The sequence below is a fragment of the Copidosoma floridanum genome, unplaced genomic scaffold (assembly GCF_036245765.1).
Source record: "Copidosoma floridanum isolate Cflo_tuat_1 unplaced genomic scaffold, Cflo_Japanese_pri ptg000013l, whole genome shotgun sequence".
NCBI classification, from domain to species: domain Eukaryota; kingdom Metazoa; phylum Arthropoda; class Insecta; order Hymenoptera; family Encyrtidae; genus Copidosoma; species Copidosoma floridanum.
Window position 1 is genome coordinate 24,526,555 of NW_028321890.1, and position 26,925 is coordinate 24,553,479.

General features: G+C 41.4%; 1 long non-coding RNA gene across 1 annotated transcript in view; it reads right to left on the reverse strand.

Annotated features, from left to right (window-relative positions):
* Positions 1–1,759: 1,759 nt before the first annotated feature.
* The window catches only part of LOC149374966 (uncharacterized), a 93,271-nt gene continuing 68,105 nt past the window's right edge, over positions 1,760–26,925 (reverse strand). Inside the window, exon 4 of the long non-coding RNA XR_016292972.1 lies at positions 1,760–1,822. This is a non-coding gene — a long non-coding RNA (uncharacterized LOC149374966). The remainder of the gene's footprint in view (positions 1,823–26,925) is intronic.

A 26,925-nucleotide genomic window follows, 5' to 3' on the forward strand; every position in this document is an offset into this window, starting at 1 on the left:
CCATTACTACTGATGGTGTATATATACATATATACACACTTGTATACCTATATACGCACACGGAAAGCGGAGCAGAGTGTGTATGTATGGTAGTCGGTACGGTGTGTATATGATGTATATATATAGCGCTAGAGCTGTACACACGTTCGCTTGCTCTCTTGTATGTACATCTCGTCACACCACCGACTGACCGACCATCCATCCATCCATCCATCCCCCCTAATACACGCTGGTAGCGCGAGAAGTGACTCTCGGACTACGGATCAAGGGTATGCTTGTGTGTGTGTGTGTGGACGTATATACTATATACATATGGTATTAGCAGGCAGAGGCTAAGCACGGGGTGGAGGAGAGAGAGAGATAGAGAGAGAGAACGGGCCGTGGTTGGTCCACACGGGGCGAGAATCACGTTGTATATAGCCTACAAGGGAGATGCGACTGCTGTGGCGCGCTTCACGAGCTCATAGGTGGGGGCGGACTGAAGGGAAGGGTGACGCCGAGTGGGAGTAGTCCGTAAATTCGGAAGGGATGATGTTGTGTGTTGCGTTGCTTCTGTATACCACCGGAGTAGCGGGAGAGGGGGGTCGTCCGCCGTAGAGAAAAGTAGAGTAAAGTGTATATATATGTATGGGGTGGTAGAGAGGGGTGGGGTGGGGGGAGGAAGGGTGGACGGAGTCGATGACGAAATGAGACGAGGGCGAGAGCCGCGTATTATATTGTTAGCGGGCCACGCTGCGCGTACATACGCGCTCGCTCGCCGGGAGACAGATGTGCACTTACACGCGCCGATCTGATATAATTGATATGCTTTCCATCCCCCGTATACTCTATCGCTCTCTCCCCGTATAACCTTCTTTTTTTCCTCTCTCTCTATCACTTCTCTATGCCTCTATAAATACATATACATATATCCCAATGCGTAAGCACACAAGTGTACGTGTGTACCCCACCGCCGCTTATTGGAGATTTATTTGATAAAGCTCTTTCTTTGCTCCTTTTCTTCTTCTCCTCTTTATTTTTAACATACAGAGCCAAAGAGACGACGAGGGGTAGCACGAGCTACTCTACTTTGGGCGATCGATTTGGCCGGTAATTAACGTCGCTATATTATATGCTCACCAGTCATCAGCCAGTCAACGCAACATCACTGCTGCCTCTCGGGCTTGTAATGCGGTTTGTGCTTTCGTTTGCACTCGAATTTATTAAAGCGATTTGCGTAATCAATAGGCAGGCCAAGGAGGAGGGTAGTCCTGGATATATATACACATGTATGTATATACGTATTTGTACGTGAGTACGGGGGGGAGAGAGCTCCGCGATGGAAATTTGTACATCAAAACTCGATTCGCGCTGCTCTCTCCCTTCCTCGCGTTGGGTGTAGTTGGGTGCCGTTGAGTCGAGAGAGGGTTAGAGCACGCGGGGCGCGGATGCCCGATTAATTTGCAATAGGAATTACTTTTCTACGAGGAGGAGACGGCCCAACATCCGCCGCCCCGGTATCTTTCCCTGCTTTTGGCTGATGGCGTTTTGGCCGAGCGTGAAATATGACTTGATTGCTCGTTTTGTTCTACAATTGTTTGCGTGCGTGCATGTGTTGTGGGGATGTTTTGGACGAGTGATGGGATTTCTTTCACAACTTTTTTTTTTTTTTTTTTTTTTTTCTTTTTCTTGATTCTATCGTACAAGGTTTAGATTGTTTATATGAGTATGATGTTAAAGTTTCAAATGAAAAATAAAGTTACACGTACCGGAAGATGATGCAGGATTTTGAAATGTAGCGATGTTGATCATTCTTGTTTCACCAATTATAAGTAGCACTAACCTGAAAATTATATCATTTATTGTTGTATTTTATTTTAATAAGTAAAGCATGCTTCTTTTTTTTCAAATCATTGCAATTGAAGAATTTTGTTGTCGAGAGTAGCAATATGTAATAATTCGAAAAAAAGCATTTAAATAGTAAAAATAAAAGCTTAAAAAAATCTATACACAATAAAAAATGTAGGAGCTTTCAGCTGATAATCAAGAATATTCTACTATCTCGAATAATATTAATTTGTGTAATAATATATTGAGCTCATACTATGGTACATTTATACAGCACCAACGTGGCTCTATCGATTTCGGTTTTTCATTTAATTGAGTCAAAGTAACTATAGTTTCGAGGCAGCTTTTTGTTTTCATTGAAATTTATATGACTATGCAGAAATAGTTAATAAACTTGTGCCCCACTTTCTGATTGTATTTGGCAAAATATCTCATGCGGTCCACTATAGGTTTACTTGTAAATTAGTTTACACATTTAAAACAACGCCATATAAACTCGAGCATACTATTCAATATGAATCAATGTGAAATTCATAGTAATCAAAATTATTATTGTCATAAGTACTATATGTTTGACTGAAATTGTTGTTTGAATTACATGTTCAGATTAAACAGTAACCACACACACAAAGTTTCGTTTTATATCTATTGTTACAAATAAGAAATGCTTGTACATGTATTGAAATCGGTGTAAAAAATTTTCATCTCATTGTGCGTGCAAGTCGCAAAGAGATATTAAATACATGTGCACACATGTACACAAATATATTAATTATAGTGCTTATTTTCTAATAAATACGTATATATCACGTTATCTTGATCACGAGAACAACTAAACAATCTCTTGGTTGGTACATAATTTCGAAATCATGCATCATCAGAATACAGGCTTTTAAAAAAAAAATCAGTTGAAGTTATTTCATAAACGTTTTCATTATTTAATTATGGTGGTGAGCAAGCTTGGGAAATTTACTCATATTAAAACAATAATTAAACGAATAGTGATCTTCCACTCAGCAGTTGCCAATTTTTTTCATTCACGTTTCATAACTACACCGCACCTAAGCTACATCAATTTTATGTACATATATTAAATACATTAAAAATATGTATGCTATCAATAATGATAACAGAAAAGATACAATAAACGTTGGTTTTTCATTATGAGCAAAGCTGTCGGGATGACGCAGGATGTTATTTTTAATCGAACGACTCTCACTGTAACGCATTTGGTTAATTGGAAAATTAATAGAGCGGCAATACAGCCAAACAATTGAGTACACACTTCTCTCATTCGCATACAACTCTCATTAGTATTTTATTAACCAGAGAGGATTTCGTACATAGACGTGTAATCACAATAATGATAGAAAAAATAACAAATAGTGGTATAGTGTGTGCCAAAACTTTTACTTTTGCATTTAAGATATCACGGAACATTTCATAACAACAAAAGTATGATAATTTTACATGATACTGCCAATTTTTTACAAATCTAGTTTGATTCCCTAATACTAGTTCCAAATGTTTTTAACAATTTTTAGACTTTTTGCATTAAGGTCATAAAAAATAACTACTAAAAAAAAATTTATACAATTTTCTTTTTTACTTTTACCTTACTATACAATGTTAATACCAGAAAAAATTTTATAAAACTCTATGAAAAAATTTTTTGCAGCTAAAAAATCATTAGATTTTGTTATCACCATTAGTTTTGTGATCATTAGTTTTATATTTAATGAAATTTATGAAATTAATAAAATAGTGACACAATTATTTACTCTCAATAAGTTTATAAATAAAAAAAAAGTATAAAGAGATTTATCCTTTTTTCTTTTATTGAGCTGCAAATTATAGCTTCTTTACCTAAAGCATCTAAAACACATAATTTTTTCCATTTTTTAATGGCTATTGATGGCTTAGCAAAAAAAACTAATTTTAAAAATTATAAATTCACAAAAGCTGTAGGTTAACTTTATTGTGAGAATGTTTGTTCATTTATTATTCATACAAAAATACGTCATAATTTCAATAAAATTTATTTTTTATCATAATGATTTCTGTAATTGCATGATGGTGTTTGTACAAAAACATTTTAAAACAAGTGGCCAGATTTATTTATTACATTAAACTTATAGACGATTTTATCATAACAAAAATAATTATTTAATATTGCAAAGTTAATGATTTTTTTTACAAATTAAATTAAATTTCATACATAAAATTGTACAAAATGTTTTTGTTATTAATTTATTTTGTAGTTTTTTGACTTTTTGTATTTTAAGGAATAAAAGTAATTATGCTGTTAAAGTAAAAATATTCATAAAATTATCATCCTTTAAAGTTCTAAAACTTATTGACTCTATGTGTACCTTTATGTTAAATAAGAACATGACCGGAAATAAATTCCTTTCATTAGCTCAATTGTGATATTTTTTCACGTATAATTAAAATTTTTATGTTATAACGAAAAAAAACTGCTTTCTTCCGCATTATAAATATTTTTTTCTGACTACTATAGGACTCTACTACTACAAAAACAATTTTTTTTCGATAATAAATATTTTTGTCTGACTACTTTAGGACTATACTACTACCAAAATAATTTTTTTTTCATTATAAATATTTTTGTCTGACTATTATAGGACTATACTATTACCAAAATAATTTTTCTTTATAATTATGTTTGTCTGACTACTAGAGGACTATACTACTACCAACATGTTTTTTTCATCATAAATGTTTTTGTCTGACTATTGTAGGACTATACTACTACCAAAATAATTTTTTCTTTGTAAATATTTTTGTCTGACTACTAGAGGACTGTACTACTACCAAATTTTTTTTTTTTTTTAAAGGGAGGGTTTTTATTTGTTCAAAATTGGATACACACAAACTACTGTGATGTTAATTTTAAATATCATATCTAAAAATCTGACATTCCCCCTTAAAAAAAAAAAAAAAAAAATAAGTTCACGATTAATACGTAATTATACTTTACACCCAAATGAAAGGTTTAAATGCTCCGGTAGAGCAATTGTACGCAAAAATAAAACATATACAGCAGAAAAACTGACTTGTCATAATCATTAATGTTATATTAGATAAATTTTTCCATCCCTATGTTCACGCAGCCCATCAGATCCATTACGCTACCTATGCATAAAATCTACAACCCACACCGTCTCAATTATACCATTGCGCGCATGTGAACTCATCAAAGTTAATCATTAAACAAAACTCAAGAGAGTGAGAGAGAGAGAGAGATTCAGCCCTGGCCTGCGGCTCGAAAATAGTACATGCATACCCTCGGTGGGGAGTGCGCTGTGTATAGCGCGCATGCAGTCGAGAGAGAATCTAGGTACTGCAGCAGCAGCAGCTCTCGATATCATTCGCTATTCAGCTCGCGCGAGAGGAAAGATCGTGCAAGAACAGCTAGCCTCGAGCTGCCTCTCCCCCCCCCCCTCACGAACTGCAGCAGAACAGGTACTTGCGCTTTGCACTCGCGTACTCCGCGGCAAAGCAAGGCGCTTCTAATATTTAGTATCGAATGAATTTTGAGTGCCCCTTTCCCCCTTTGTCTCGGGAAAATTTTCGTGTTTTTCAAGGAGAACAGCGGGTCACTTTCGCCCAAGGCTCTTCGCACGGACTCCTATACGAGATATTAAAATTTCGTCCTAATTCACAAGCAAAGCGCTGCTCTCGCAAGCTCGCCACGACTCTGCTTTACCCGTGCTATTTTTGAAATGAAAATCGAGCCGGAAAATCAACTGGTACAGTGGCTACCTTCTTGCGCAATAGTCCGCGGTCGTCGCGTTCCGCGTCCCCCTTTCCCCCCGCCGGTGATTGCCAAGACATTAATAAAAGATATTAATAAATACCATTACGGCCGATCTCGCCAAGTTATTAATAAATTCTATTATTGCCGAGATGTTTGTTTGCAAAATAAGACGCAAGTGCGACTTTAAGTGATTTCCAAACTCGAGTGGACGCGGGCTGGCCGATGATATTTGTGTCAGTGGTGGATTAACTCGCGCGAGCGCGCTGCACTTTGGGGGAAGCCTCGTAACGCGAATCGCTTAAAGTTGCACTTTTCCCACGGAACGATTTAATATTTAATATCATCGGCGCTCCATCCGCTTTAACAAATTTAAAGAGAAGGGGCTCGGATGGTATTTAAATCACACGCGAAAACACCCTCGATTTTCCCCGCACCCATGCAGTATATATACGCGCTCCGTTTCAACTTTCAATAATTATAAATATTATCAAAGGGATGAAAAATTTTCAGCAAAGAGTCACTACTCGCCTTTTCCAAACGTCAAGCTGAATCATCAGCGATCCACAATTTTTAACTTTATTAGCAAATCACAACGGCCCAACTTTTGGTTTTTAATTGAACGCTTTTGCGATGAATATGTTCTTGGTAGAAGTTTTTTTTTCCCCCTCTCGCCCAGCAAGAAGCGTTGGGCCGAGAAAATATAAAAACTTCCGAGCAGGCTTCCAACAAGTTTCGAGAGTACGCACCCTACATTACAAGTGCACGGACAGCAAGGCACGGTGGAAGGGGAAAAAAAGCCGGACGATAAGGAAGAGAGGAGAAAAAAAAAGGGAGTAAGAAAAATAATGAAACAAGTTTGCGATAAAGTTGGAAACGACAATTAGCAGGGAAAAAACGATATCGCGCCAAGTCGTACACACCCGAGCGGACCCTCGTTTCTGCGTCTACCCCAATACTTACCTAAACCACTTGCTATCGAAAGCCAAACCCTTTCGCATTCCAGAGCGTAAAAGTTGGCGACTCGTTTTTTCTGGCACAAATCAAAACATTGCATCCTCATTCACTGCAGGGAGCAATTCCTTTGTTTAGGCTCTCGCGGAAGAAAAGCGCGGCGCAACCTGTATAGTCGCAGGTCGGAGTCGAAATAAGTATCAAAAAGAGAGGCCGCAAGTATAAGTACCCGTAGGTATATAATATGCATGAAAAGCATGCAAGGCAACAGCTATAAAGAGAGACGAGGCGAGGAGGAGCACAGAGTGTTTCGGTGCGCAGGAGGAAGGAGAGGAGAGTCAGCGCAGCCTCCGGTACGGGTCAAGCGAGCGCATCGTTGCAGCCGGAGTGGAACGTGCACCTCTCTGCTCCTTGCCTCTCTCTCCGTTGGATATGGTAGCAGGCGCGCGTGTCATAATTCAGCGGGGAGAGCAAGAGGAGGAGGAGGAAGAGGGCGTCGAAGGCCTCTTCGCAGGTCATCGATACACAAACGCGAAGCACTGAATATGCGCCCGCGGCCGTCGCCCGTTATCGACCGATAGATCGATAATCCAGAAGAGGAGGGGAAGGACAACAGGCCCACGTCTTCGGGCGCGCGCTTGCGCCTTTCGAGAGGAGGAAGTGGAAGAGGAGTGGGGCGCGAGGCGCACGCGCCCAACAACCGTTTTTCTGCCTCCTCCTCCCATTACTCCTCTTTCTCTCTCTCTCTCTCTCTCCTCCTCCTCCTGTTCGCTGATGCCTGCCAAATAAGTGCCACACTTGCTCTTTTGCCCCTCTTTCTCCATCTGCCAGTTTGCTCGCTCCGTTCCTCCACGTTATTATTTCCTTGTCCTCACGATCGAGGACCTCTCGACGCTTAAATTCATCCTCTCAAAATTCTCGATTACGGATGCGCCTGCGACTGACCATTCAACCCCGCAGCAATGGTTTCGTCCCTTATAGTGCCGTAACTGTACGCAAATACGCATCTCATCTGTATACACAGGATACTCCGTGACACTTGTGCAGCTTTTGACTTTCGAGTCCATGTATCCATCGCTGCAACCTCGTATAGGTGTGCACACGCCACCCCCGCTGCCGGGGATGCCGAGCGCGCCCCGACGACGCGACACCAATGGGCCAACACCATAAGGTCAAATTAACTCGAGCGTCTCCATGACAACAACGAGCCTGCACCTACACCCACCAGTTTATACATACACACGTACAGGCAAACACCCCGTCCCTCCGGCAGAGTAACCCCGCGGGTCGATACCGCAGCGAACTTGAATTACGCAGTCATTGGGCCTCCTCCTCTCTCGGCTCCTTTCTTCGAAACCAAGCCACCCCCGCGCTTGGGCTTTTCTATTATTCCCTCCTTCTTCTGGAAAATCCGCTCGTCATCGCACCGTATATCGCTTGTATCACCCACGCACACAGACTCAGTTCACCCAGATATCCATTCGGAAGAGAGGGGCGCGCGCGCACACACGCCAATACCGCGGGAGCTGTATATATATATACCCACAGCCGCAAACTCATCTCATTATGTCCACGTACACACACATACGTATGTAGGTGAGTCCAAAGGACTCGAGCGCGATGCTGCAGCGCGCAGGCTCGCGAAGCGCCCGAGTACTTTGTACACGTATAGCATGTTCAAGGAATAAGAAGAAGGAGAAAAAAGCACGGAGCGGTGCAGCGTGTCTATATATACATGCGGCGAGGAACGAGGAAGAGAAAGGAGAGAGAGAGAGAGAGGAACGCGTGGCACGCCGCGAAGGAGGGACAGAGAGGGACGGATCGCAGGTGTATTTGTGTGTAGGTATATATATATATAATGCGCGTGCATCGGTGTGACGGGGCACGACGCTATCGGGGGCGCCGAAAGGGCACGCGGCGCCGCCGGCTGCACGTATCACCGGCCGGCTACAACAACGACGCTAATATGCGCCGAGGGCCAGTTTTTTTTTTCTTCGCCGTGCAGCCTGCACGAAGCTCCTTTTTTTTCCCTTCCTCCTCCTCCTCCTCCTTCTTTTCGTTCATAGAGGATTATACGCCGAAAAAAGACAGCGGGCAGGTGTATGTATAGGCGCGTGCCCCGAGTGGATGCATCTGCATTACGTGTTTGCTTTAAAACGCGTACGTGGGCACAGGTGTAAAACGTGCACTCGTATGTATACATGTATATACATATATGAGCGTTCGGCAAAAGGAAACCGGACGTCGTCGACGTAGCTGCGGCCAGACGTCTTTCTCTCCTCGTACACACACGCGCGCGCGCTCTCGGAAATTATGACACGAGGCTCTCCTCTTTCTCGTTGGCGAGGCGCGCGCGACTTTCTCGGGACGAAATTTGTCTCGGGCGCGCGCCAAACCGAGTATATAGCCACTCCAGCTGGCCGGGGGAGGAGGAGGAGATTGTTACGAGATATAGCCGTTTGTTTGTGTATGCGGGGGCCTTGTTTCTCTCTCTCTCTCTCTCTCTCGGACACGCGTATTGAGCGCGCTGAGAAAGTCATTTTGTATTTCACCGTGTATATATATACCTGTACACCGGGGAATGGAATGCTTTTGTAATGTGCCCCCCTCCCCCCTCCCTATATTTTTCTCTCGCTCGTTTAACGCTACGTTGCGTTTTTCAGCTCCTTTTCTTTTTTCGTCCGTATATACCGGTGCCGTTGTCCTTTGGGTTTTTAAAAGGTTGCCGGATGATCGATCGGCCGGACCGCGAAATTTTCGCTCGCTTTCTTTGTGTACAACGCGGTGTTTGCAAATTAAACGCGAATTGGAAACCAGAGGGGTGGGGAGTTTTATTATTTAGAGCGAATCTTAATACGTTTCGAAAGAGCGAAATCGACCTCGTTAAGCCGAGCGGGAACTCCTCCTTGCCATCGGCGGCTGGTGCCGCTGAAAAAGTAACAACGCCGCCGGATCGATCATTGTTTCGGGCTGTTAAATGTTGATGATCTTTTGTTTGCGGGCCGCTCCGTAGCTCGACTTTGGTGAAAATCCCACTTTGTTTCTCTTGTGGGTTCGTGCATGGGTCGTCGGAGTGGGCATTTTTCGCCATTTATTCCGTTAAAATTACTGGTACAGGCCTCATATCGATTGAAAAGGGAGGAAAAGTAATCAAGTTGGTCGCTCGTCGTAAATAACAAAGCCAAAATTAGGGAGAAACAAATGACGTGCGAGGCGAATCGAGAGGAGAATCAATTTAAAAGGGTCACGCTCGATTTGACGGGTTTTTCAATTAACCGACTCCATTTCTCACGGGGACTCGTTTCTTGGATTACTTATTAGCTCTCTTTGCGTTACTCGCGTCATTGAGGTCACAACAGAGGAAAATAAGAAAAGAAAAAAAAGATGTTTCTCTTCTCTCTCCCCCTCTTACTCTCGAGTAAGCATCGATGTGTGTAGGTAAATTAAAATTACCATTTTACATTTTTTTTTTATACTTTGAAAATGAAAATATTTTACGCTGTTTTGCTTGGCTAAAGATGTTCTAAAACTGCACAAAGAAGCATTATTTTTAACAAAATAAAACGTTCTTTCTTATTTATTCATTGATTTTATTACGATATGAGCATAAATCAACGAATACACCCATTGTAATATAGTTAAAGCTTCACAATGCGGCCATCACAGGTGATAATTAGCTCTCCGGGGGGGGGGAAATAAATTTACGGCGCACTCCGGAAACTAATTTCCCAAAGTAAGTCGAGGCGCACATCACTCCCACCGCGTCTGGATAAACGTATGGTAGTGGATTCGCAAAATTCGCTCGTAAAACATTGAAATATTTAAGCAAAGGCATCGCGTCGTCTTTACAAGGATTCTCTTAAAGGGATGGTACCATCACCCGAGCCTTTAAGAGCTATCTCCCTACCGTACGCGGAGCAGACGCTGATGCGCAATCCGATCTGCGCAAGTATTGACGTTACCCTTTAGCTGATTGGTTTTTTTTGGACGCGATCATTTAGAACGAGTCTCTTACCCTATACTTGAAGCTTTCATGATAAAACTTTATTAACGACTGACGAAGGATCGGACCCGCGAGGACCTTTTTGCTCTGCTCGCTGTGCTATATAGTCGTCGTTTGCAGGTTCATGGAAGTTTATCATTTTATGCCTTATATAATGATTAATTAAATTTTCACGGATCCAAGGCTAATTGTATTGAGCACCGATACATTTATCTTGGATAATTTTCTTTTCTCTGAAAGTAACAATTTTTTTCGGTTGATAATCAATGATTACATTTTGAAGAAAGTTAAGCTTGCTTTCACGTGAAACCAACATTGTTAATCAGGTAAATTTTAATACCACCTCGGTATACCCAATCGCTAGATATTGAGCAAACGAAATCAATTTATCGATGAATTTTATAAATCCAACATAACGTAAAAAAACAACAAATTAACTAAATTTAACTCTTAGCCCATAGTATGACGATCAAACGCAGCCCCAAAGAGCCCATCGATAACAAGAATAAAAAAAAAAATAGAAAAGAAAAGAGGCTCAAACGAGCATTCGTCTCTGATTGTGTACCCAAATCACAAAGCTGTAAGGGGCTACGGGGAGCAAATGAAATTACAATAGCGACAAAGGCATCATACACACACGTATACATACACGCGGCCATCAAAAGCAAACTGTACAGCAAGGAGGAAAAGAAAAGGCCGCACAAACGAATTTTCACTTATTACGTCATTCTGGTGCTCAGCTACCCTAAAATCATGATCCCCCCCTTCCCTATGGCTACGCTCGTCCCGAGCCCATCGCCCCTGTCTCTCATCCCGCCCACCGCCGCCCATCTGCGTGTGTTGTTTCTCTCTCGAGAGCCCGCGCGCGCGAAACTCGGCCAACACCAACGCCAGACAAGTACCGAGTTAGCGGAGATGCGAAGGAGCAGTGGGATGGGGTGGAGATACTCCAAGGCACAAAACAACCCCCCAACCACCCACTCCGTACAGTAGTAGTAGTTTTCACCCCCACCCCCACCTCTCTCGAGCGCCCATCTGATTTGGCCGAGGCTCCTTTACGGGTAACCTAAGCTCCCGAAGGATGTGTTGCTCGGGTCGCGCCATCCCTTCTATACCTCGCCTTCCTTATTCAACAACCCCCCCCCCCACCGAGTATACATAAAACAGGCGCGCGCGTGTGGGAGAGGGTCTCCTTCTGGTGTTATTACTACCCCCTCGCGGCGACTACTAGTTCCGTTGAAAGTATACGGACGGGGCCATGCACAAAGGTGGCCGCGGAAAATCTGTATGTGGATAGACAGAGAGGGTTGCACCCTCTTGGACGAGAAATGTAAGGAAAGCTTTCCTCGGAGGTGAGTGGGTGGGCGCACAGGCTGGGTGGATGGTTGGTTGAGGTAGCCAGGGAAAACCCGATGAAGCGAGAGTAAGATATGCCAGTGGATGTGTGCGCGTGTGTATATTTATGCACCATACAGGTATATAGGCAGGCTGTCCATACAACGGTATAGAGGCCAGAATACCTCAGCTCGATAGGTATATATGTGTAATATACGCAGTGAGGAGGAGAAGGGCGGCTGGAGGAGAGAAAAGGACGACTCCGAACGCGAGGACATTGGCCAGGAGAGGTCGAGCGCGCGTGGGTGCTCTCGTACTTTGTACACATGTATACATGCATACGTATATATAATATATAAATATATGTATTATGTACACACGTGTACGTACGAGGAGTATCAGCAGCCCCAGCAACCTCTCCTCTTTCCCTCCTTCTCCTACCTATACACGGTGCCAGACGCACGAGACTCCCTATACCATATCCTCCTCCTCCCGCCCTTTCCTTTACCACCTTCCAGCACGGCTCGCTCATATAAATACACACATACGCTAATGGCATAATATACACATGCAACATACCTACGTGTGTATACGCATATATATGTATCTCATTTGATATTCCCTTGTACTACCACCACCACCGCGTCGATCTTTCGTCTCCCTCGCTTCGTTTCGATCCTCTCCAACAGTTCTCTCTCACTCCTCCTGCGGGAGTGATAGTGGTACTGGATATACAGGTATACACCACTTCCTTACATATCCTTCGTGCCGTTCGTCCTCCTCCCACCCCCTTGGCAGGCAGCTTCTTATTCCCTAATGCTCCTTCCTCTCGTTCGCTCTCCTTTGCTTCTTCCTTTCTCACCTCACGGCGATTCATACCCCTGCGCCCACCCCGCGGAGTTTCGTCCTTTGGCCATCTCTATCTGCTCACCCACTGGAAGTATATATACCGATACTATCGCTACAACAACGGCAACTACTACTCTCTCTCTATATATATATATATATATATATATATATATATATATATACCTACGCTGCTGTTGCTGCAGCCACTACGCGCAACCCTGCTCTGTACCTACAGGCACATACTTACAACCTCGGCCTCGCTAGGATAACGATCGGGTAATAGGAGCGTGTATTGGTGGCGGTAGCGGCAGAGTGCAAGGTGGGATGCTCTCTTTCTCTCTCTCTCTCTCTCTCTGCTTATACGCACAGGTACACGATAGTGTTTGTGTGTGCTCAACCTCCTCCTGTTTCTCATCCCCTTGTCGCTCTTCTGTCTCGCGTATGGACACTCTCCGGGTGCATGTGGAGCGTCGACCGAACGAACTAAGGAGCAAAAGGGAAAGAGAGCGAGAGAGAGCGTGTATATATATATATATATACACATACACACACATATATAGTAGTAGTAGAGAGAGAGAAGAGAGCGAGATGGATCGCAAAGCGAGAGAGGTGGCGTGTGTGCGCGCGCCCGTCCGCCCGCCTGCCCACCCGCTCGCCTCATGTATGTATATACATATACGACCTACATATATCACAAATCGAGGGCACTATGCCGACGACGTTGTATGGATGGAGAGAGAGGCTGCTCTCTCTCCCGCTCGCACTCGTTTGCGCTGATGCGACTGTATGGTAGAATTATTATTATTATTATTTTTTTTTTATTATTATTGTATATGAGGCTGATGATGCCGAGGCAAAGAGGGGCGGGAGGCTGGTATTTAGTGTATGTGTATATTCCGTGCACGCATATTATGTGTACATAATAGAGCACAATCGGCACGAGCTCTTCTCTTCTCTTTCTCTCTCGCGGTTCCGATCATGTTATTATATTGTACGTATGTGTTGGAGCGCGAGGGTGCCATTATTGTGGCCGGGGCGAAACTTGGACACTGTCCGTCTGTATATGTCTGTTTTTGCCTCTGTGTATATAAATACACGAAAACAGCAGAGAAGATATTGTAGACTCTTTGGTAAATGCTCGTAATTTTTTTTTTTTTTTTCCTCGAGCGACCGTCTGACTTTCAGTGATGGAGAATACCAGTGTCCCACCTCTCCGCCTCAGGGGCCTTCGGCAGCCTTCTATCTTTCGCTCGTTCGTTCCTCCTTGGCTCCTTTTTTTTTCTTTTTTTTTTCTTTTCTCTCACTTTATTCGCTTTGACCCTTTCTTTCTCTTTCTCTCGAGGGGTGAGTTGGCTGCCCAACGCCACGCTATACCGTCCTCCCCCCCCTGACACCCTTGGTTACTCGTCGGCTATGGTCGTCAGTTTGGAGACGAAGGGTGTCCCTTCTCCGTCTCACTTTCCGAGACCTATCTTCGCAGACGACTTCGCGGCTATATGCTGATCGATATTACAAGCATTGGCTGTATACCCTCTAAGCCCTTGTGTACTCTCGGTCCCTCTCTTAGGGCTATACACGCACTCTCTCTCTCTCTCTCTCTCTCTCTCAGACTCCCTTCACTCTAGAGAATACAAGCTATTCTCCGTCTTACTACCGCTATTACTCTTCCTTCTCTCTCTCTCTCTTTCTCAGCTTCTCTTCTTTTGGCTTAATTCTCGGCGCGCGCTGATGCTCATACTCTATAACTTTAACTTTGCAAAGAACATTTCGAGCCGGCTGGCTGGCTGGCTCTTCTGGCTGTTTTAAGCCGGCGTTGTTTAATTACCAACGACTTCGGGGGATGTTTAAATATTTTTTGCTCGTACCATCATTTTCAAATGAAGATATATGTTTTGTAAGATATTTTGTATATTAACGGCAAAATGATTAATTGAAAAATAAATAAATAAATGAAATTTCATTTGCATACACTGTTACATATTACTGAAATAAAAAGTGTAACTAAACATCAGTCATTTTCACAATTTTATTTTGATTACCTGAAACATCTTATATTAATAATCAAAGTAATGGACAGCTCCAAGAAACTGAAACGTCATAAAATTTTTTTTTGCTGCTATTCTTTATTTATTTCTTTTTTTTTTTTTTTTATAATAATAATCAATTAGAAATGTATCATAAACAATAATGTTTCGAATGAAAAAAGATTATGCTTTCATATGATCTAAAAAGTTTTTAAGATGCATATATGAATCCAAAATGTTTATTTATAATGAAATAAAAATGAAAATATGATATGATTCTTTTTTTTAACATCTCCAGTTTTGTTGTATTCACATGTCTATTATTAGTATATTTTCAAATTTTTTAATAGTAACATAAAATACATTTATATTAAAATTTTCAAGTAAAAGAATGCTGTGCACATTAAAATTTATAAAATAAAATACATTCACAAAATATTGGTGTTACAAAAAACTATCAAAAAATTATTTAATAAAATTATTAAAATATACAGTTTAATCATATAAGAATAATTTTATACAATTCTTTTAACTATTAACGAATGAAATGGTTTTAGCGGTACGAATAAAATAAACGTGTTTCTACGAAATAAAATAGAGATAATAAAAAAACTCTTTAAAAAATTAAATATTTCTTATTATAATTTAACTACCTATTCTTCAAATTAGTTTGAATCACTTATTCTTTAGTGAAGATGAATAAAAACAGATACTTTTTTAAATTTCGTAAAATCTAAATATTAACCAATTATTTATAATTAAGGAAAAATAAAACTTTATTATTTACACATTTTTTTATATAATTCATGTAATATAATTTTATGTGTAATGCTCGATATAAAATTTATACGTTACAACATTACCATTAATATTGAAATATTAATATTGATATAATATTTTATTATATTAAATGTTAATATAATTTAGTAATTAAATCATAAATTTGTATTACTTTTTTTTTATCCAGTATAAATAAATTCGCGTTTATTTTTTAATTCACGGACTGAAAAATTAAAAAGATTAAAAATGTTGTAAACATCGAATAACACTTGAAATTATTTTAAGTTAATTTTTCATGTTAAGAAGCAGCATAAAATTAAGTTATTGTGAACAAAATATTAACATAATTTTAGAGTAATGTACTTTCATTATGAAATAAAGAAAACTTATTCACATCATGTTATCTTAATATTCGAATCTTTTATCCATTGCAAAAGATCCCAAATAAATATTACAACAAAAATAAATTATTTTTCTTTAAGCTCAGTATTTTTTTTTTTTTTTTTTTTTTTTTTTCAATAAAACTCAACCACCAGAAAGACAGATTCTCAAATTCAGTTATAAAGATAATATTCTCAAGGGTTGAACCCCATATAGACAAATCTTTGAGATCGTTGAAATATGAAGATATTTTGTGCGTTTAAAAATTTTCCCACATTCTCAATGGCAATTTGATTTAATGTACCGTTTTTTTTTCTATTCAAAATGTTAAGCACTCTTGTGAAACAGGCAAGCCTACAAAGTAAAAAAGTGGTGTCTGGTAAGTGTACACCGAATCAATGAACCGGGCGACTTAATGTGACCTTCCAAGTGTGACATTCTTCAAGAAATGCCAGCCCACGTATATTATATTATACACTAGCCTCTACGAAAATTTTTTAACCTTCCATCAGTTCAGTACCATGAGATAATTAAAATTTTGCAATTCAACTATAGATCGATGTCAAAAGCTTCAATCGAATTCGTAAAGCTAAATTCAGCTCACTTGCTAAGCCCAACACGTAAAATTAAGACACATAGGTATCATTACTTGAAAGGGAAGCTGTACTCGATGACAAGTTAATAGAATATTAATTATCAAACAATGGAAACATGAAAAAAAAAAAGAAAAGAAAAGAAAATTAACAAAAGAAGGATGCAAGCTTCATTAAGAAGATTAAAACCCACGAAAGCCTTTGGAGCTCGATTTTGTTCTCCTTCCACGGGGGATACGTCTGAAAGAGCTTCCAGCGAATCCGAGCTTTCTCTCGACCCGCGAGCTCTCATCACGAGAGAGTACACACGTACGCGCAGCCACGAAAAAATTTCCATTCCATCAGGGATAAAAATTGTGCTTCGCGGAAGGGTCCCCGCATAAAAGCGCGCGTGTATATACATATAGCAGCGGAGGACTGAAAAATTACCGTATACGGACAGAGAGGAGGAGGAGGAGGAGGAGTGAGGGAAAGAGCTTGCACGTGGCGCGACTTTTTGAGCATCATCGCTCGAGCCTGCACGCATATAAACGCCTATTTTCAACCTCTCGGCGCCAAAGTCGACGTCGGCTCGTCGGTCGGGCTGCGGATCGACAGGCTGGTGATGCTACGTTCCGTTGTTATGTGCGTGAGTCCCGAGCACAGACGAGAATACAAAGACGGGGAGGGGGTGAAAAAAATATAGCGCGCGGGGTGAAAAAAGGACACGGCGCGCCGGTGGCTGGCGAAAAAAAGTATTATGGAAAAAGAAAAGGCAAGACTCGAGGAGAGAGAAAGACAGCCTGGTACACGTACATGATACCCGGTGTATACTGCATGGATATCTCTGCAGCTGCATCGAGTGTGTGTGTGTGTGTGTGTGCACATTAGGTCCGAAAGGCGAATTCCGGCTTTGCACGGCCCCCGTCGCCCCATCGCAGAATAAAAGAAACGAGAGCGTCAAGGTGAAGAACACAAGACGACTAAGTGTGTGTCCCACGCACGTATATAAGCTGCTGGTGCTGCTACTCTCTTCCCTTCTTTTCTCCTCATATCGTCCGCTCGTTCTTCTTTTTTTTTTTTTTTTCTTTTTTTTTCTTTCCGTCTCTTTCTGCCGCTGTATATCGCTCGCGCGCTTTCGTGTATTATATTATTATACATATAACAACAGGCGTGTATATATAATAATTGAGAGCACGCGCGCGTGCGCACCTCGCCGGCTGAATTGAATTTCGTTGGCGCGAGCTGCTGCAGGTGAGTCCAGGTGCGCGAGAGCTGCAATCATATATTTTTATATACCTATATATACATTAGCGTGTCTCCCTTTTCTTCTCCTCCTCTTCTTCTTCTTCTTCTTCCCGTACTTTGTTCGCAAGAAGAACCAATGCACTATTACACACGCACGCGCGCAACCAAACGGCTCGTGTTGCCGTGTAGTTATATGCGTGACGTTAAATGAAGATTTCTCCCTCCTGCTCCTCCGTTCTTCCTTCGATGCCTCTTCTGTGTGCTAACCGTGACTATACATGCATATATTGCTCGGTATAATATATAGCCCCCACTGTCGCACAATATGTATACGTGCATGCCGGAGTGTGGTCACTTACATGCACTCCCTTTTCCATCTCTCTTTCGTGTCTGCATCATGCATATACATGTGTATATAAATGTAGGGGCGGTAACGCGGCGTATGTATACATACACACTATGTATATGTTGTTGGCTTGGCTCCCTTTCTTTTCGCTCCTTCTCTCTCTTTCTGTCGAGACTCGTCGTCTTTGAACTTGACTGCACCCAAAAACCGGCTTGACGAATTTTGCCTGTAACAATGCCCGTTCCACCTTTTACGAGGCACAAAACTCTCGCGTTTTGACTTTTTTTTCTTCCTTCTCCTTCTTCTTTTGCACACTACTTATACGTGCTTCTGATGCAAAGGCGAGGAGAGAGAGAGAGAGAGAGAGAGAGGACTAAAAGGCCGTACAATGCAGCGTCGAGTTTTTAAAATCATCAGCGCAGATTATTATTCTTTGGATAGAGATTTACTAAGATTAACTGGTCTATGCTGCGTGTACCGGTCGCATTAACAGGGATGAGAGGTAAGTCGAACGATTTGTTAAGATCTCTTATCTGAAAGCAACACAATTTCGAGGATTTCGAGGACTTAGCCTTATAAACTCGTGTGTTTACACGTGTGTTTGAGTATGTGGCACGTGTGTTAACAAAGCAATAATTATAAACAGAGATTTGAATCTGTATACACGGATACCAAGCTGTCAATAAGTGGACTTTATTGTCTGGTGTATAGTTATTACTTTTCTTTTCTTTTTCTTTTTTTTTTTACTTAATGAAGATATTAACTTGAAAAAAAAATTCAATGAAAACAAGAATTTGACACATATATACGTTAGGTGAGCTTTTCAAGTACAACAACTTCGTAAAATGAACATTTAAAATGCATTAACTCAGCCTGGCAAGCCCAGTATTTAAAAATCCTATAACCTTATGACATAAAAACTACAATTGGATACATAGTATACTTTTAAAAACAAATCACGCTTCTAAAACCTTTGAATAGATATTAACTTGTTAAAAAATAAGTTTTTTAACCTTATAACCCTAAAAAAATGTTACAACTGGATAACCCGAGTTATAAGAAACTTTTTGTTCAACAAAAAATATTCGTTGATAATCAATGGCGAACAAATTTTGTATGCTATCTCACAGTAAGTATTCCTCTTTAAAATGTTCCAGGATTAGTGTGAGTTAACAATGAGTTAACGATGACGTAGACTCTTAACTAACCAAGTTGGAACATCGACGCTAATACTTATCGTCAAGTCAATAACGTACAAAATAGTGTTAATTGTAAGATCGAAGTGGGTAATAGAAAATTATTGATTATGGATTTGTCTCAGTCTAATCCATGCTGATGAATGTCAGTATAAAACAAAATTAAGATATAGAGGAGACTATGTATTACAGAACATCAAAACTATTTAGGGTACTAATTGTAATTAGATGGTATAAAGTGACTAGTTAGCGATAGCTAAATTTATGAATAAGATATATACTCAAAGACTTCCAGTTAAGAACAATACATTTTCGGAAGGCATGGAAAAAGGCGTAAAATATGATGTGCAAGACATGTGGCACAATTGAGGAATAAAGAGGAACACATTAACACTGGAAGCCATTCGAAGAAACAAGAAAACAGATACAAAAAACGGATTAAATACAGATTTGAGCGCTACTAAATTATTTACAACGTCTAGGATTTAAAAAAAAAGTATTCTACTTACGGTCCTTCGAAGTGAACATATTCGTTTATGTTGACAATATAATTATGAAAACTACTATAACTGGACGAAATAACGAATAACATGCATAGAAGATTATGGTGACACAATCGCATAATCAGTTCCTTTATATTGCAAAGCTCAATAATAGCATTGGGGATGTGGGAGTTACCAACTGTTGTTCAGAGGTAAATAGGAAAAAAATTTGCAACACCAACTCTGCGTATAGCCGTACTCGTAGCACATGGACATATAGTTATGGAATAAGTCAAAAAATGATTTATCTATGATTCAACAGACTAAAATAAAGTCCCTGCAAATTATGAGTTTGGAATCGTAGTACAATACATAGCAGCTTTAATAGTTTGCAAGTCCCTTCCACGCTGGTTACTGATACAAACAGTCACTTAGTGGTAACATAGATAGGAATTATGGATAAATGCGGACTCCCTTTTGCTACCACAATATCGTCACCCCTTTGTATGAAACCGTCAGATTATCTCCCGTGAAGTCTATAAATACTAGCTATTATTAACGTTAGTTTCGAGTCAGTTGTGTGTTTCCTTAACCATATTTCAGCAAAGATAACTATCTTTGGAATATGGTTCCAACTACATAGATTGACGATCAATATCATTTACTATTTGGACACTGATCTTAAGTTTAAATGATACCTACAACGATTATTCTTATATTTTCTTGATGACAGAAAATAATATCAGATTCCTCCTTACTAATAGTGAACTTGCACTGTTATAATTTTTAGTGTTTTCATTAAAATAACCATTCTCACTATGTTAATGAACAGCTGCAATAAACTTGGCTACATTCTCCTACTGTATCTTAGTTTTATCAGAAGTTACCTTACAATCTATGGCTATTAACTATGGTTTTCAAGTTGTACAAGTTAAATTAAATAATTTTAATAGTAGATGAAGCCGTAGTTACTTTTCTAATTGAACCGGCTACTTACTCTAATCCAACATGTATGTAAGGAATAGTCAACTTTTATATTTCATTCTTCTCTGCCCACTTGGCGTCAGGAAACAACTGTATACGAATCTTGAAAATGCAGACTTTACCTTGATCATAGTTCCATAGAGTTTACATTTTGACTTACGTACTTTGATGTTATCAACTGGCTTTTGTTATCCTGGCTACTATGGAGAAATGATTACGCTTTATGATTCAGTTATCCAGAAACTTAAGTTGGTCATCATGTTCCATTATAATATTAATTTAGTAATTGTACTAGTTCAACTGTGCTGGAATACGCCATTTTGAATCAAATAGCAATAAAGGTAATCAAACCAGTTCTGACAATCTGAGGATCAAAGACACGAAGGCATTTCTCTTTCCATACTCGTCTTTCTTCCAATTTTCAAATGTTTTTAAACGCATACATATAAAAAAAAATTATTTTCAATAATATAGAGAATGGAGAAATCGTCTTGAAGTGGTGGTACTTATGTAACCAGAATTAGATGGTATTACACGACAAGTCAATATTTCTTTGCATCAATTGAATTGTAAGAGCTTCTATAACACAGTTTAGAGTCTGTAATGTTATCACAAATCCAAATATTATTAATATTCCATCCATATATTTTAACTAAATAAAACACGTTTTATGGGTGCGTAGCTTAAGGTCTGAAAAATCTATTGCCAATTAACTAATTAATTCTACACGCTACTACAAAAACCGGTTTCCATTGTAACACGTACAAAAAAGGGAAGCGGCACATAATATACACAGTGTATAAAGTTAAACGCTTGTGGCAGATGAGAAAGTAATGTTTCAAAAACCCTCAACCCACAGAGAGATACCATCATCATCGCTGTGTAACTATGAAATGGAACAATGAAGAAGGAGAAAGGGAGGATTAATTGTTCCTTTCGAATGCATTGGTTGCTTTACACGCTTGTGACAACGTTGATTTAAATGTGTGCAAACGTAAAGACACCTCGGTACGGTATTATCGTCATTTCGGCATTACACATGAGTACGCAAACGTATTTATAACCGTGCAATATAGTTCTAATTTTTGCCACCATCTTCCAACCGTAATTAATTAAAATCTCGAAGCCAAGTATAGCTGCTAGACGGGGAGACCTATTTAAAATTCAGCCGATCTCGATGGATTTGGCGCACGCCTGCGCAGCAATGACAAATGCTCATCCGACTAATCGCCACCTTTCAGTGTTTGCTTTTTTTTTTTTTTTTTCTTTGTAGATAGATGGTTGTCACTACGCACATTCATGTATAGACATTAGTTCGTATGAATAACACAACTGCTGCTACGGCTGTGCTTGCAAGCACACGGTACGCAAGATACGTGATGCACCAAGAAGAAGAGTACGTATGAAGTAGTGAGGGAAGGGGGGAGTGAAATTCAAAGGAGAGAGAGAGAGAGAGAGAGCATTCTCTTATCTAAAGGAGTTTCTGTAAATCAGGTACGCAGGGCCGTGTGTGGACTAACCAAGCCGGCGCAGACAGACAGGAGAACGGAGCTATACAGCAGAGAAGACACGAGTATGAGAAAAGTAAGGGAGAAGGAGAGAAAAGGTAAGCGACAGATCGTAACAAGGACGACCGATACTTATCTTTCTCTCTTATTCGCGTGCACCCTGTGTGTGTGTGTGTGTCCCGACTACTATATAACAACGGAAGAGCCCGACTGCTGGCTGAGCATTGGTGACTATTTTACATTTATACCTGTACATACGTCCCTGTACTATACACATGCCATTATTATCTGGCAACGTCGCAGCTGCGGTAGCGGCTCTCGGAGGAGAGCTCCATGTCTGGGTGGCTGCAGCCATGCTATTGCCATGCTCTGCTCCGCGCGCCAGCCAGTAGCCTGTCCCTTTGCAGTTCTGTCTTTCTCCCTCCATCCGCAGACAGACTGCCTGCTGACTCGCACGCGCACCGGCACCGAGGAGGGGATATCGCGCACGAGGCGCGACGGAGACGGATCCCGCCTGAGGACGCGCGCCAAAGCAGGACAAACAGGTAGAGTGGAAGAGGGGAAATGGTCGACGAGGACGGCGTGGGTTTCGAGGTCTGGTGGTGGGGGTGAGGTCGGCCGCGAGAAGGAGCGAAAATTAGAGGCTGCAGGCACGAGAGCTGAGTGAGATAGGGATGGAGCGAGGAAGGGAGGGAGGAGGGTGACCGATCGACTGTACGTGCAAAAGAGGAAGAGGGGGAAAAAAAAGGAATAGCTGGATAGGTATATACGTTCGCTCGGAGATGAAAGACAGAGAGGGAAAGAGGAAGAAGTAGGAGAGTAGGGGAAGCAAAACGAGCGAAAAAGAGCGCGGACGAGGAAGAAGAGAGAACGAAAAGAGCGAGGTAGGGGGGGGGGGGTGGAGAAAACTGACTGCTCCTTGTACATGCGGAAAGTGTATCGCGGGATACGGGAGTGGGTATACCCATAAGTATAAGAGAGGCCAAGAAGAGGATGCCAAAGGAGCGGCAGTAAAGGAGCAGAGGAAGAGGAGGTGGAGGGCGAGATGTGTACATACATAATGCACGTACGGGTCGGGTGTATACGTGCTCATAGTTCGTGTACGCTCCCACGGGCATGTCTTGTGGTAGTGTTGGTGATAGTATTAGTAATATTAATAGTAGTAGGTAGCATATCCACTCCTCCCTTCTTCCTCTAGCACCCACTATACGACTCCTACGCAGAGCAGCGTAATATATGTGTATACGCGCTGTCGTTTCACCTCCTCCAACTCTTGCTTCTGCCAACGTTGCTGCAATGCACGCAAGTATATCGCCACTATACGGTATATATAGTGCGCCGAGCGTACTACTTAACTTAATTATCGGCAATGATCTCTTTCTCACTCTCTTGCCCCCTCTCTCTCTCTCTCTATATATTTTTTTTTCTTACCATATACACAGTGGCCACGGCCACCGATGTACTAGGGTGAGCGCATGCAGAGGACCTGAGAGCGGAGGAGCGCGTGCGCCTTGCGAGAGCGAGCGCGTGGCCTTTTTCGATTATACGTGTTTTTTGACGTCGCACACGCGCGAGATTTTCGATCCGCTCCCTCTCTCTCCCTCCCTATGCTGCCTTTTTCTTCCCTTTTGTCGCCCGGTGGCAACGACAACCAAAGCCTAAACGCAGGAAGAGTACGAACGTGGGTTTTGAATAAGAGTAATGAGTAGCTTTTTTTTTTTTTTTTTTTTTTTTTTCCTTTGAAAAATTGAAAACAATGTTTCAGAGGCACGCACACATGGTAATTTAATTTATTTTCAGAGCAAAGCAGGTAATAACGAAGTAAGCTCTCGTGTTGTTTCGAGTAATGCGAAAATCGTTAATTGGGCTCGAGCAGGAGGAAAAGGGCGAGAGAATTGCTGGCATAAAATACGTCCACGCCAACACGTTCCGCAAGTCTTTCGCATAGCCAAGTACCCATGCACACGCGCATAAACATGGTACACTTTGGTTAGCACAATATGCAGCAACGGACCATACACATATACTACTGTAGTAACGTTATAGTAACTGTATATACGTGTAGACGCTTGCACCGAGAAAAAGACGGACGAACTGATAAAAAAAGGCAAGAGCAAAGGATCCAAGGGGTTGCTGCTGCTGCCGTGCAAGTAAACTGAAAGTGGGATAGGGATGGAAAAAGAGTCACGGCAGCGGCATATATATATAATAAAAAAAAAAAAAAAAAAAAAAAAAAAAAAAAAAAAAAAAAAGCAACGAGCCAGCAAAGTTAGGGGGATGGTGTAAGGCAAAAGGGGTAAAACGAAGCGGCTTCCCCCGAATAAGAGATAGAGGTGAGAGCGAGAAAGCAAAAGAGCGCAAAAAAAAGAGCCAAAAGAGTAAGAGATCCAGACGCGGGGGTGGGTGGCCCAGAGGAAAGGGAGAGGGTGGGAGTAGGAGGGGTGGGAAAAAAAGGAGCAGCGGAAAGAAATAAGAAAGAAATGGGGGGAAAAGCCAAAAGAGAAAGAGAGAGAGACGCGAGTTACATAGACCCCAGGAGGGCGAAAAGAGAGAGAGAGAGAGAGTCGAGTGGTCCTTCACCCACACGAAAAGGGCGCTACGACCTCCCTCGCTCCCTCCTTTATACCACCGACGCAATGTGTCTCGGGGTTCTGTCTATGGGCACCGTGCCACGCTCCCTCCAACCCACCCCTTCTATGCAAATACACGCATACGTACACCTTCTACTCTTTCTATCTGTCCCTCATCCTCCCTTGGGCGCACAGTCGTCGTCCTCGCAATCATCTCTCTCTCTCTCTCTCTCTCTATCCTGTATCTCACTCCTCCGCATAAACTTTGTTCTCTTTCTCTCCCCCGCGCTCCTTGCCTTGCCCCCCACCACACCACCGCCATTACCACCACCAGAGCTCCTCTTCCCTTCCCCTCCTCCTCTTCCACAGGAGCAGCAGAGTAGCAGCAGCCACGCCGGCGGCAGCGTTATATAGCTCTCGTAGCCGTCGTCGTCGTCGGTGGCGGCAGCGTGCGCTCTTTTACCTCCTCTCCTCCACGCTCTTATATCCTACATTGCTTGCGTTTTGCAGTCCTCCACGGATATCATCATCGTATACACTTTACCTTCGCATATACATACAAACACATAAACACGCAAAAGTGTATCGTAAAGGAGAGAATTCGCGAGCGAGACCACCCCCCCCCTTTTCTCTCTCTCTTGCTCGCTTACGCAGACTACTTACTTGCTTTCTTTCTTTCTCGGGCTCCTCTCGTTCGTTATTCTTTTTTTTTTCCCACTCCTTGTCTCTCTCTCTCTCTCACTTGAGCCCCTTTTCGTTCCAGAAAGCCGCTATACGCCGAGCGACGATCAAACGTCGGATTCTTTGTCAGTCGGGACGAGGAAGGCCGGAGGAGAGGCAGGGTATATCTCTCCCGGAGAGCTACAAATGTTGAAATGTGCTCGCGCGATCTCCTCCTCCTCCTTCTTTTCTCTTTTCACTCGTACGTATATATATACACTTTTACGCGCTCCTCCCGGCCTCTCGCGTATACTCTGCGCATTCGGAGAATTTTCTGGATGCCTGCACCGATGCTCGTGCGTGGTTTTTCATTTTTTTCCCCTCCTCGGCCCCTTCCTCTGTTCTCGTACTTTTTTTTTTTTTTTTTTTTTATTGGGAAAAAAAATTTTCACTCCCTAATGATCCTTTGTACGGGAGTAGCACACGGTCCGGGGATCGGTTGTTGGCTTCTTTTACAGGCTCTTGAGAGACGCGTTAAGCGATGCTTCACAGATGACTGGAGCGTTTAAATGTCCTGAACACTCGTGGAGCATAAAAGCAAACACACTCATCCTCTTTCCCTTCTGTTTTTACATTTTTTTCAATAAACGTTCCTTACGCATCATCTTATATACACGGTCTCGTAAACAATTACAGGAAAATATACGCGTTTCCATAATTACAATGCACGCGTGTAACCGGTTCATTGCGCCATAACGATCGATCGATCGAGGGCTTTGGATGATAATAGTTTCGTCATCAGTATATATTAGCGTAACAACCGCATTATTATCCACCAAGTGAGTATGCATAATGTTATCGGTAAAACGAATCGTTCGTTCATCGTCGTGTCTGTACTGCGGACAGCGTTTTTCTTTCGGTTGGATAAGGTAGAAACCTTCAAGTTGGTGCTCCTGGTCACCTCAAACTGTTACTCAGTCTTAATACGCGAAGCAAAGTCAAAGACATAAATTTCAATATTTAGTAAACAGACAAAAAAAATGTTACCAAAAGGCAATAAAAAAAAAAACTCATGTTGTGACAAAATCTGCATTTGCAATAATAATAATAATAATAATAATCATCATCATCATCATCATCATCGTCGTCGAAACAAGCATAAAAACATACAAAATGCGCAAAGATAACGTCAACAAGAGCCCGTCTTTGGTACCGTATCTGTTTATTTTTTTTTATTTTTATGTTCCGTCCTCCGAAAAAAGAAAAAAAAAAAATCAATTTACATTTTTCAACAGTAGTAACGACGAGTCCTATACCAGCGGACACAAAAAAACCTCCACTTCGATTTGTTTAATATACCCATTTAAAGAGAGCTCCTTCTCCCCATAAATACCAAAGATTAAAATCTTGAACACACTTACATACGGA